The 14649-nt window shown below is 35.0% G+C and overlaps 1 pseudogene; it reads right to left on the reverse strand.

The window, feature by feature from the left end:
* Positions 1-799: 799 nt before the first annotated feature.
* LOC134385374 (5S ribosomal RNA) lies at positions 800-918 on the reverse strand (annotated as a pseudogene).
* Between the last annotated feature and the right edge of the window lie 13731 nt (positions 919-14649).

Consider the following 14649-nt stretch of genomic DNA (forward strand, 5'->3'; position numbering starts at 1 on the left):
ATGGTCTAATATACCAGAAAAAGAGGAATAGAAGAAGCCAGAGAAATATTTTTAAAAGAATATGGCCAAGAATTTTCCTAAAATAATGAAAGATATTAAACTACAGATCAAAGAAGCTCAGAACGAACCCCCCCCCAAAAAAAATGAATACTAAAAACTAGAAACAACCACATATACACACACACACACTTCTAAATATATCATACTCAAACTGCTGGAAACCAAAGACAGAGTAAATTCTGAAGGCAAGAGAAAACTGGGGAAAAAAGACACGTAACATATTTAGGGGAAAAATATGAACCGTAGCGACTACTTGTCATAAACTATTCAATCCAGAATGCAATGAGGTGACATCTTTAAAATGCTGAAAAGAAAATAACCTAACTCCTCACATTCTTTGTCAAATGAAAATCTTTTTACAACAGCTAAGAGATTCATTACCAGCAGACCTCCATCATAAGAAATTTTTAAAAAATTATTCAGCAACAAAAAATACATATCAGAAAAAAATTTGAATCTACACAATGAAATTAAATCTACAGATATAATTAAAATAAAAGTAAACATAAAAGATACTTTTCTCATTTTTAACAGCTCTAAAAGATAATTGACTATCCAAATTAAAAATAGTAATGAAATGAGAGTTTATAGTGTGCTATATGTAAAAATAAAATATATGACAATGATATCATAGAAAATGAGAAGGAAAGAGGGACAGATTGGGAGTATGATGTTGCAAAGTTCTTACACAATATGTGAAGAAGTATAATATTTGAAGAAAGACTTGTTTTTTTTTTTAAGTCTACAGCACCCAGTATTTCCAGGCAGTCTCCCATCCAAGTACTAACCAGGCCTGACCCTGCTTAGCTTTCAAGATCAGGCAAGATTGGGCATGTGCAGGGTGGTATAACCATAGACTGATTATTTAAATATGTATGTTATAAACACTTGGAAGCCAACTAAGGAAATCTTTAAAAGAAGTATAAGCAATAAGCCAAAATAGTGAAGATAAAGCGGAATTCTAAGTAATACTCAATCCAAAATGAGGCAGGAAATAAAAAAAAAGAAAGAAAAAGTGAACAAAAAATAATGAAACAAACAGAAAACCATGAGCAAAATGGTAGATATGATTCCAACCATATAAATTATTACATTAAATGTAAATGATATAAATCTAGTAGTTAAAAATAGAGATCATCAAATACGATTTAAAAAGCAAGACTCAACTGTAAGCTATCTACAAGAAAACACACTGATAACCTAAAGATATAAATAGATTAAAAGTAAGAGATGGTACTATATACACCTTGCAAAACCATAATTAAAAGAAGGCTGGAGTGGCTGTACTAAGACCAGACAAAGTAGAGTACAAAACAAGGAATATTATAAGGGATAAAATGGGAAATTAAATAATGATAAAAGGGACAATTCACTAAAAATATAAAACAATTTTAAGTATATACACATCTAATAGCTGATCTTTAAAACACATAAAGCAAAAACTGATAGAACTGAAAGGACAAATAGACACATCCACAATTATGGGTGGTGACTTTAATGCTACTGATTTCAGCAGTAATTTGTAGAACAAAAAATAGAAACTCAGTAAAAATAAGAGACCTAAACAACACTATTGGCCCACTTGACATAATTGACATCCAGCAACAACAAATTCACATCATTTTAAGTACATATAGATAATTCACCAGGAAATATTACAGGCTATAAATTAAGCCTCAAAAACTTTAAAAGAATTGAAATGATATAAAGTATATTCTCTGACAAAATTAATAAAAATTAAACACACAACAAAAAAAGGAAATTAAAGGCCCATTTCCTTGATGAACATAGATGCAAAGATCCTCAATGAAATATTAGCAAGCAGAATATACCAACACATTAAAAAAAATTATACATCATGATCAAGTGGGATTTATACCAGGGATGCAAGGATGGTTCAACATACGAGTCAATAAATGTGATACATCACACCAACAAATTCATGGACAAAGACCATATGATTATCTCAATAGATGCTGAAAAAGCATTTGACAAAATTCAACATCGCTTCATGATAAAGACACTCAACAAGTTATGTATAGAAAGAAAGTATCTCAACACAATAAAAGCCATTTATGACAAACCCACTGCCAGTATCATTCTGAATGGGGAAATGGGGAAAATCTGAAGGCCTTTACCTTAAGAACAGGAACAAGATAAGGATGCCTACTCTCACCACTTCTATTTAACATAGTACTAGAGGTACTAGCCAGAACAATCAGGAAAGAGAAAGAAATAAAGGAAATCCAGATTGGAAAAGATGAAGTCAAACTTTTGCTATTTGCAGATGACATGATACTATATATAGAAAAACCTAAAGACTCTATCAAAAAACTCCTATAGCTGGTTAATAACTTCAGTAATGCTGCAGGATACAAAATAAATGACCAAAATTAAGTTACATTTATATATTCAAATAATGAACTAACAGAAAGAGAAATCAAGAAAGTAAGCCCATTTACAATTGTCACAAGAAAAATAAAATACCTGGGGATCAATTTAACCAAGGATGTGAAAGATCACTACAACGAGAACTACAAACCACTTCTGAAAGTAATTAAAGAAGACACAAAAAGATGGAAAGACATTCCATGCTCTTGGATTGGAAGAGTTAACATTGTGAAAATGTCTATACTACTCAAAGCGATCTACAGATTCAATGCAATCCCCATCAAAATACCAATGACATTCTTCACAGAAATGGAAAAAACAATCTTACCTTTCACATGGAACAACAAAAGACCCCAAATAGCCAAAGCAATCATGAGCAAAAAAATTAAAGCCAGAGGCATAACATTACCTCATTTCAAATTATATTACAAAGCTATTGTAACCAAAACAGCAGTGCACTGGTATAAAAATAGACATTCAGACCAGTGGAGCAGAATTGAGAATCCAGAAATCACTGCTCAGGCTTACAGCCATCTGATATTGGACAAAGGCAATAAAAATCTACATTGGGGAAAAGACTGCCTCTTCAAGAAGTGATGCTGTGAAAACTAGTTATCCATATGCAGAAGAATGAAACTAGACATGCACCTCTCACCATACACTAAAACCAACTCAAAATGGATTAAAGACTTAAGTATAAGATCTGAAACTGCGAAATTATTAAAGGAAAATATAGGTGAAACACTTCAGCAACTAGATCTGGGCACAGACTTTATGAACATGAGCCCGAAAGCACAAGCAGCAAAAGAAAAACTAAGCACATGGGACTATATCAAACTAAAAAGCTTCTACACAAGCAGAGGAAACAACAGAGTGAAATGACAACCTATAGAGTGGGAGAAAATTTTTGCTAACTATGCATCTGACAAGGGTTTAATATCCATAATATATACAAGGAACTCAAGCAATTATACAGTAAAAAGAACAGATAACCCAGTCAAAAAATGGGCAAACGAGCTGAATAGACATTTTTCAAAAGAAGACATACAAATGGCCAACAGGTACATGAAAAAATGCTCAACATTACTAGTCACTAGGGAAATGCAAATTAAAACTACATTGAGATACCACCTCACTCCAGTTAGACTGGCTATATTCAAAAAGATGGTAAATAACAAATGCTATTGAAGGTGTGGAGAGAATTGAACCCTCCTGCTCTGTTGATGGGACTGTAAATTAGTACAACCACTATGGAAAATGGTATGGAGGTTTCTCAAACAACTACAGATAGATCTTCCAATTGATCCAGAATATACCTGTAAGAATGGAGATCATCATGTTGAAGGGATACCTGCACTCCCATGTTCATTGCAGCTTTGTTTATAATAACAAGACATGGAACAAACCTAAATGTCCATTGATGGATGATTGGATAATGAAAATGTGGTATATATACACCATGGAATACTAATCTGCCATAAAAAAAAATTCTCCCATTTGCAACAACATTGATGGGCCTGGAGAAACTTATGTTGAGTAAAATAAGCAAAGCACAGAGGGATAAATACCACATGTACTCACTTACATCTGGGAGCTAAGAGAGAAAGAAGGAAGGAAAGACCACAGTGGTGCGCTGGACTTGCAGAGAGAGAGAACATTCTTTGGGCTACTAAGCAGAGTGGGTGGGAAGGGGTCAGGAGAGGGAGGTTGGGGCTAATTGAGTTGGTGAAATGGGGTTCAAATGCTATATGTGGTAATAGGTATGCTGCTAGCATGAATCTGGCCTTCACATCTTAGGCCCGAGTGGTAATGATCAGCTTTGTATCTTATGAATATTCATAACCAATAAAAAATACAAATATTTTTAAAAAAAAGAAAAATCAAACAATATAATCTACCATAGCAAAAGACTAAAGAAGAAACTGTTATGATCATCTCAATAGATGCAGGGGGAAAAAATTGATAAATTTCAGCACCCGTTCCTGATAAAACCTCTCAGCAAGCTAGAAATAGAAGGAAAATCTTTCACTGTAATAAAGGGCATCTATGAAAAAACCTATAGTTAACATCATACAGTCATGAAAGACTAAATGCTTTTCCCTAAGATCAGAAACAAGGCAGGAGTATCTGCTCTCACCATTTCTACTCAACATTAAAATGAAGGACATAGCCAGTGAGAGAAAGCAAGAAAAAGAAATAAAAGCCATACCAATTAGAAAGGAAAAAATAAAACCACACTCTCTCTCTCTCTGTAGATGATATAAGTGTTTAAGGAGAAAATTCTAAAGACTCTTTCAAAAGGCTGGTAGCAGTGATAGGTCAGTTTAGCACGGTCACAGGATGATACATAGTAGCAATGAGCAATTGAAAACTGGATTTTTAAAAAATACCATTTATAATATCAACAAAAACATGGAATACTTAGGCATAAATCTAACAAAATATGTACAAGATCTGTATGCTGAAAGCTACTAAACACTGATGAAAGAAATCAAAGACCTAAAAAATGCATATATACCATGTTTAATGATTGGAAGATTACTGAATTCTTGTGTCAAATCCTAACAAATAGGTTTATAAATTTAAAGCTATTCAAATCAAAATCTCTGCAGGATTCTTTATAGCAATCTATAAGCTGACTCTAAAATGAAAATGAAGAATTGAAGGAACTAAAATAAAGATATAAGTCCAGGACCTTTGCCTCAATTTGAATACTCCAAAGCGCCATCTGATTTCAGAACTCCCTGTAAGATGAGCTGAGGCCTCAGTTGCAACTGCACTGTGGGGCAGCACATCCTGCCCAATTCTGCCTTTCTCACATGTTTAGAGGTGTGACTACTAAGACAAAACCTCAATGGACCTTCCATACACAAGTCTCCATCCCAGAGTCAGTTTCCAGGGAATTCAATCAAATTCAGTAAGTTTGCATGAGTTTCTGTAAATGAAAATGGTGAATATTTAAGACGTGATTTGATTTTTAAAAAAAAAATCAGACCAATGTGTCACCATACCAATTTAGAAATATTACCTATGAGTTTACCTCTGATTCCTGAAGAAGGCTGTAAAAAAAAAAAAAAAGGAAATTTTTAAATATATGTACAGGTGGTCCCCAACTCACAATGGTTCCACTTACAATTTTTCAACTTTACAATAGTGCAAAAGTGATACTCATTTAGTAAAAACCATACCTCAAGTACCCATACAACCATTCTGTTTTTTGCTTTCAGTACAGTATTCAATAAACTACATAAAATATTCCACATTTTATTACAAAATAGGTTAGGCATTCAATGGTTTTGCCCAACTATAGGATAATGTAAGTGTTCTGAGCACGTTTAGGACAGGCTAAGCTAAGCTATGATGTTCTGTGAGTTAGACGTACTAAATGCTTTTTTGATATGATATTTTCAACTTACAACAGGTTTCTCAGGATGTCATCCCATCATAAGTCAAGGAGCATCTGTACAAACAATATGATTACATTTAAATAATATTTTTGAAATTATAGAAGTGGTGTACAGGTTAGTGGTTGCCAGGGTTAATAAAACGTAGGGATGGGAAGGAAGTAGATGTGGCTGTGAAAGGACAACACGAGAGATACTTGTGGTGATGAAGATGTTAGGTATTATGACTATACCAATGTTGGTGTCCTGTTTGTGACATTGTACTGTTGTACTGCAAGAAGTTATGAATGGGGTAAACTGGGTAAAGAGTGCATCGACGCTTTTTGTTCTACTTAAAATTGTATGTGAACCTATAATTATCTCAAAATAAAAAAGTTTAATTAAAAAAAGTAAAAATATACATGTGTGGTTATGAAAAACATTAATGAACAGCTTCTCAAAAATTGAGCTTGAGTCAGTGAGATTATTCTAGCATAGTTCCAAAACACAGGTTAGAATAAAAGATAATATGAAAGAACAGACCTTTTGCAAATTAGAGTTTACTGGTTTCATTAGGACTCTTCCTTTGATCATAGAAGTGGGTATGCTCTGAACACAAATTTTAGGAGGGCTTTATGAATCTAAGGTAAGTAGAACAGCCATTTGGATTCATGTAACATACACATTTTTAGTTTCCTTATTCAAAAGATCTGAAAAAAAACTATAACTAATACACATTTATAAATTTAAATTTAAAAAAATTTCTGAAATTGATGCCTGCTTCTGAAAAAACGTCTGAACAAACAGAAGCTAAATTAAATTGACACTGACCACAAGTTCTAAATTCAATATTTAGACCTCTGAGACTGAGAACAGCATAATTTCATTTATTCTTAATTTCTTTATTTAAAATATTTTGATACTTATTTGTATATATTTGTGGGGTGCAGCATGTTATATCAATATACATATTTACTGCACAGTGAGTCACTTAGGGTAGATAGCACAGTTGCACCGATTAGTCTACCATTTTCCTCCTCCCCTTCTTCCCCCGGCCTCTGGTAACCATTATTCTACTTTCTACTTCTATGAGAACTCTTTTTTTTTTTTTTTTTTTTTTAAGATTCCACATATGGGTGATATCATGCAGTATTGTCTTTTTGTGCCTGACTTACTTCACTTAACATGATGGTTTCCAGTTCCATCCATGTTGCCACAAATGATAGGATATCATTTTTTGTAATAGCTGAGTTGTATTCCATTGTGTATACATACCACAGATTTTTTAATCCATTCATCCATTGATGAACATTTTCGTTCATTAGATCTCTTGGCTATTGTGAATAGTGCTGCGATGAACATGGGAGTACAGGTGTCTTTTTACATATTGATTTCATTTCCTTTGGGTATATAACCAGTAATAAGATAGCTAGGTCATATGGTAGATCTATTTTGAATTCTCTGAGGAACTTTCCAAACTGATTTCCACAGTGGCTGTACCAATTTTCACTCCCACCAGCAATGTAGGAGAGTTTTTCTATGCATCCTTGCCAGCATTTGTAATTTTTCATCTTGTTAATAGCTATCCTTGCTGGAGTGAGATGATATCTCATTGTGATTTTAATTTGCATTTCCCTGATGATTAGTGATGTTGAGCATTTATTTTTCCATGTGCCTGTTGGCCAGCTGTATGTCTTCTTTTGAGAAATGTCTGTTCAGGTCATTTGCCAATTTTTATTTGATTTTTTTTGCTGTTGAGTCATTTAAGTTCCTTATATATTCTTGATATTAGCCCTTTGTCTCATCTGTGGCTGGCAAACATTCTCCAATTCTATGAGCTGTCTCTTCACTTTGTTGACAGTGTCCCTGGCTGTACAGAAGCTTTTTAGTTTGATGTAGTCCTATTTATGTATGTTTGCTTCAGTTGCCTGTGCCTTTGTAGTCTTGATCAAAAACATGCTGCTTACTCCCATTTCATTTCCCCTATATTTTCTTCTAGTAGTTTCATAGCTTCAGGTCTTAAATGCTGGTCTTTTATCCATTTTGAGTTGATTTTTGTATATAGTGAGAGTTAGGGGACTAGTTTCAACCTTCTATATATGGATATCCAGTTTTCCCAGCACCATTAGTTGAAGAAACGGTCCTTTCCCCATTGTAGATTTTTGGCATCTTTGTCAAAAATCAGTAGGTTGTAAGTACATAGTTTTATTTCAGGGCTCTCTATTCTATTCCATTGGTCAATTCGTCTGTTTTTATGCCAGTACCATGCTATTTTGGTTACTATAGCCTTATAGTATATTTTCAAGTCAGGAGTGTGATGTCTCCAACTTTTTTCTTTTTGTTCAAGATTGCTTTTGCTATATGGGGTCTTTTGTGGTTCCATACAAATTCTAAGATCATTTTTTCTATTTCTGTAGAGAACATCATTGGTATTTTGATAGGTATTATGTCGAAAGTGTAGATTGCTTTTGAACATTTTGATGTTAATTCTTCCAACTCATGAATGTGGGATATCTTTCTACTTATCTGTGTCCTCTTCAATTTTTTTCACCAATATGGAAAGCAACATCATTAAGATGGTGGAATAGACAATTCCCAGCACCTCAATCTCCCACAAGTAACCAATTTACAACTGTTAAAAAGCAAAATCTATGAACTTGGAGCTCCTGGAGGTAGAGGAAGAGGAAGAGAGACCCATGGATTTTGTGAAGGCATGAGAGGCATCTCATAATTTTAAATGATATCAGGGAAGGGGAAAGAAAGAGAAGCTGAGAGAGACAGAAACAAAGAGAAACAGAAAGAAGAAAAAGAAGAAACAGAGAGACAGAGAACATACATCTAATTGAAGGGAATTGAAATTCTACGTTCTTCATGGAAGCTTTTCCTTAATACCTAGAACTAGGCAAGGATGCCCACTCTTACCATTTCCATTCAGCATAGTCCAGAAGTACTAGCCAGAGCAATTAGACAAGAAAAAGAAATAAAAGGCATCCAAATCATAAAGAAAAAAAATAAAATTATCTGTTTGCAAATGACATGATCTTATATATAGAAAACTCTAAAGACTACACACACACGCGCGCACACACACAAACTGCTAGAGAAATTAAATAAAGTTACAGGATATAAAAATCAGCATATAAAAATCAGTTGTATGTCTATATGATAATAATGAACTATCCAAAACTGAAATTAAGAAAACAATCCCATTTACATAGCATCAAAAAGATAAAACACTCAAGAATAAACTTAACTAAGGAGGTGAAAGACTTGTACACCAAAAACTATAAAACACCAATGAAAAAAATTTAAGAATTGAAGAAGACAGAAATAAATGGAAAGACATCCTGTGTTCTAAAAGCAATCTAAGTGCTTCTCAGCCTTTGGCTAAAATCAAGTATAAAATCAATCTAAAACTCCATCAGTGGATACATGGATAAAAAAGTTATGGCACACAAACACACACACACACACACACACACATACACACACACACACACACATATATAATATTCTACTGTGATATCACAATGGAATATTATTCAGCCTTAATAATGTATTGTATCAGAAGAATTAATATTGTTAAAATGTCCATACTACCCAAAGTGATCTACAAATTCAATGCAATCTCTATCAAAAACCCAATAGCATTTTTACAGAAATGGAAAAAAATCCTAAAATTCACATAGAACCACAAAAGACCCTGAATAGCAAAAGCAATTTTGAGCAAGATAAACAAAGCTGTATACATCATACTTCCTGGTTTCAAAATATATTACAAAGCTGTAGTAATCAAAACAGCATGGTACTGTCATAAAAACAGACATATAGATCAATGAAACAGAACAGAGAGCACAAAAATAAATTGACACATATGCAGTCAACTGGTCTTTGACATGTGTCCCAAGAATATGTAATAGGGAAAAGACAGTCTCTTCAATAAATGATATTGGAAAAACTGAATATCCATATCCAAAAGAATGAAATTGGACCCTTAGCTTACACCATACACAAAAAAGTGGATTAAAAACTTAAACCTAAGACCTGAAACCATAAAACTTCTAGAAGAAAACAGAGAGAAAAACTTCTTGACATTGTTCTGGGCAATGACTTCTTGGATATGATACCAAAAGCACAGGCAACAAAAGCAAAAATAAACAAGTGGGATTACATCAAACTAAAAACTTCTGCACAGAAAGGGAACAATCAACAAAATGAATAGGAAACCTAAAATATGGGGGTAAATATTTGATTTTGTATACTGTAACTCTAAGAGTTTTTTGTTGTTGTTGTTTTGTTTTTTTTGCCAGAGCCGTTGTCTGGTCCCAGAACCATCGTCCATCACTATTTTGAACCCAGGATGCTGATGAGCTAGAATTACTCAGCAGTTATGCTTTCACAGGTGATAAAGTTTCTGAAGGCCAATAAAAGATATTAACATAGCCAGTGGTATTCCTATTCTTTATCTACATCTTCCACACAGCCAAGGCCAGTTATGAAGCACATCAATCATAAAAATTCTAAAGTAAACACTTAATGATAGTATCTTAGTTAGAGTTCCATCAAAAGCAGAACTTGAGGCAAGGCCTTGGGTACAGGTGATTTACTTCAGAGGTGATTCTAGGAAGTAGTGGTAATGGAGACAGGAAAGTGAGAGAAGAAAAGAAAAAAACAAAACAAAACAAAGGTGCATTATCAAGCTCCCCACTGTGCACAAAGAGGACTTGACTTGGTCAGGACCTCTTGAGAAGCATGCATAATCTGCTCCCTGCTTCCAGAAGCCTCCACCCAAAGGACAAGAGGCTGGAGTATTTATCCACTGAGTTCTGTGGATAATTGGTTGAGGGTTGACCTTGGGGGCATTAACACCTCCACACTTTTGGGCTGTACTTGCATGCGGATTGAGCAGGCTCTTGTGGCATCAAAGAAAGCCCTAGGGAGAGAGTAGAAATGCACGCAGCATACACGTGAAGCATAGCATTGTCAGCACAAGGTGAGTATGAACTTGCATGCAACTGTCCACCACAGCTGTGGCTAAAAACAGAGGTGGGCTAAGGAGATATGACATGGAGTGCCAGAGGCATTTGCTACATACATCACCCAGAGAAATTCTGGTCAGGATACTGCTGCTGAAAGAACAAACATGCCACAATTGTCATAATTTTCTTTCTTGTCTTCCTTCTCAAAGATGGCAGTAACAATTACATGTTTAAAGCTTGTGGCATTTTTTCAATGATCCAAACATGGGGAAAGAACTTATGCATATTTCTTTGACAAGCCTGAGGAACTGAGCAGGCATGACATTGACTTCTGTATGTTTATTACTCTTACCTCTTATAACTGCACTCACTTTTCTATAAAAATAGGTTAATATTCCTATTCAAGATAGCTGAAAAATGATATGTTTACCTCTTTTCCCTCCCCAAGTGCAAAAATTACATAATAAGTTGTTTTTTTTTTTTAAACCCATCGCAGTGCTAGAATCAGAGAAGCCACCTACAGATCAAAACAAGGAGAAATTTCTGGGGGATATAAAGCCAACGAGAAAAGGCTGACAAAAACAACAGAGTTAGGCTTCTCCTCTGCTATTTGACCTTGTTTTCACTGCACAGGAACAGTAGCAAACACAATCAACCTGTGACGTGAGTACTGCAAAATACATGCAACACTTGAATCCTGAGCAATGAAACACACAAGCCTTCTAGCTTTGGTTATGTTGAAAGTGGGCTTATTTCTGTCATGATAGCTATTCTTGGCAGAATACTAACACGTATTGGGGATTTGCAGCTCCCAGAGCACGTCTTTTCAGAGAGTCATGTTAATTTACCTTTTAATGCAGTCTACATAATTGAACCCCTGGCTCCCACCATCTCCCAGGCAGGAGATGTCACAACAGAGAATATATGGCCTGAAGTTATCATAAAGCTTAAGTAGTATTACTTCCTCTTCCTGTATCAGATAACCCCAAATTGTTATGACAATGTTGTTTGCTGCTTTTGCGTCCTCCTCCTCCTCTGTATCTTCTCAGTATGAGAATGTTGGAAGAGCAAGTGTTAAAGTCAAGTAGGGGGCTGGTGGGTTAGCTCAGTTGGTTAGAGCGCAATGTTGATACCACCAAGGTCAAGGGTTTGAATTACCATACCAGCCAGCCACCAAAAGCAAAAAATAAAAAAGACAAGTAGGTGGCGAGCAGTTGGCTTTCAAGTATCAGGCATGAAGAGCTGACCCTCACATCCAGTCTTTCTGACTGACAAAGAGAGGACCTGCAAGGATTAGGAGCACTAAAAGTCAGCAGAAAGAGTAGCACATAAGCAATAGAAGGCAAGATAACTCATCAACAGCCCAAATAAACAAAAAACCCTGTTTTTGATCTTCTGACTCCAAAACTTGTCTCCAGAATACAGCCAGGAGAAAAGATTTCTAAAACTGAAAATTCTGACAGAGGAGACTCCTGGATTGGGTGCTGGGCAGAGAAATGGGAGAGTCTCCAAGTAATTTAAAGACCACAACAAGGGATAAGGAGCACTGTATGGCCATCTTAGCAAGTCTGTGTCAGGCAGAATAATTGCTTCCCCAAAATGTTCACATACTGATCCCCAGAACCTGTGAACATACTACCCTACATGGAAAAATGGAGTTTGCAGATGTGACTAAGTTAAGGATCTTGGGGGTCCAATATAATCATGGGATTTCTTTTAGTGAAAAAGAAAGCAGGAGAATCAGAGTCAGAGAAGGTGTGAGACAGAAGCAGAAGTTTGACAGATGCAATTGTTGCCTTTGAAGATGAAAGGGGTCATGAGCCAAGGAATGTGGGAAGCCTCAGAAGCTGGAAAAGGGAAGGAGTGGTCTCCCCTCGAGCCTCCAGAGGATGGTACTGACACCTTGATTTTTAACCCCATTTTAGGTCCGTTTCAACTTCTGACCCCAGAACTGCAGACAGTAAATTTGTGTTGTTTTAAGTTTGTAGTAATTTGTTACAGCAGCTATAGGAAATTAATGAAAAAGATTTATATAATCAGAACAGGTATTCGCTGATAGGCAAACAGGGATTTCCACCTGGCTGCTAAATGTAAACTGTCTTCTATACATCTATGAGCACATTTAAAAGAATCAACAAGTATTTAAGAAAAGCCTCAGTGTGAGGGGCACCAGTATATTTAAAAAATTAATTAACTCTCAAGGAAGCTTTTAATGCATGAAATAGGAAAATGATTAAATTAGTACAATTAGTATTCTCATAGGTATCACTTTCATAAGGAAAATAACAGGCTGCTATTAAATAAGTTTTTAGGAATTTAAAATGTGATTGCTAAGAAATGCAAACAGAACTGAAGAGCAGAGCAGAACAGCAGAAAAGGAAAATGCAAAGCTAAAATATGGAACAAAGGACGGTTCCCAGCACACAAAGAAAAAGAATGAAGAGATTTTTTTATAAATGAGGGACAAGTTAGAATACATAGAGGACAGAACCAAAACTTTGCACATCTTCATAGTGGGAAGGGGGGGTGGGGAGAGAAAACAGGTAAATAAAGAAATAATAGAGGAAAAAAGCATATAAGCTAAAGCAAGATTCTAATCTTCTAACTGAATGAGCCCACCAAGTGCTATGTAGAAAGAACTAAATCAACAAACAAAAAGCCATTTCTTGGTACAGCTTAGTAAAATTTTCTGAACTCAAAGAAGAGAAAATCCCTAAGGTTGTAAAAGTGAAAACACAGGAGCAAAATTTACATTAGCATCAAACCTCTTACCCACAACTTCAGACAGCATGACAATGTAATATCTGTAAAGTTTTGAGAGAAAGTTGCTTTGAATCTAATACTCGGTCAAAACTATCACTCAAGTGTCAGAGCAAAATAAACACATATTCAGGTGCAAAGCTCAGAACATTTACCACTATAAATCCTTTCCGAAAACATTACTTGAGAATAACCATTAAAATGAAATGAATTCAACAAAGAATGTGACAAGAGTGATGAAGAAAGCAATATAATTCCTGGTAAAGCATAAGTAATATTGACTATATAGTTCTGGACCTTAAAGCAATAGTAAGAATTAATATTTAATAATCTCCCTACAAGCAGCTTCAAACAAAATGATAGATAATGGTCTGATGAATATCTAATTAATACAAGTTCCAGAATAAAAGAAAAAAAAGAGAGAAAAGGGTTTATCTTGGGGGTAGGGGATGCACCTTTTAAAATTGATACAAAGATGCCGTATAAGCTAATCAACAGGTATTTCGTGGTATCTACCCACAGGTAAGAATGAAGTGGGTCCCCTGGATGTTCAGAAGGGATTTGCAGCCCTTTCTGGAACTAGACAACCCATCCCTTGGTCTCCTTTCTCCAACATCTCAGGAATCCCATATCCAGTCCATGCTCCCTGGAGACTCACACAGTCTGACTTTTAAAAAAAAATATTTTGACAGATTTATTAAAATATAATTCATATACCATACAATTAACTCTTTTGAATTATACAATTCAGTGGTTTTTAGTATATTCACAGGGTTATGCAACCATCACAATCTAATTCTATAATATTTTCATCCCTCTAAAAGAAGATCTACACCCATTAGCTGTCACTTCCTATTCCCCCGTGCTGTCACCCTCAGCCCTAATCAATTACTACTTTTTGTCTATAAATTTGCCTATTCTGAAGATTTTATGTAAATTAAGTCATACTATGTGGTCTTTTGTGAGTGGCTTCTTTCACTTAGCATTATGTTTTAAAGGTTCATCCATTGTGTAGCTTGTATCAGTATCATTTCTTTTATTGTCAAATAATATTCTATTGTGTGGATATACCACAT

Source organism: Cynocephalus volans, chromosome 8, assembly GCF_027409185.1.
Source record: "Cynocephalus volans isolate mCynVol1 chromosome 8, mCynVol1.pri, whole genome shotgun sequence".
NCBI classification, from domain to species: Eukaryota; Metazoa; Chordata; class Mammalia; order Dermoptera; family Cynocephalidae; genus Cynocephalus; species Cynocephalus volans.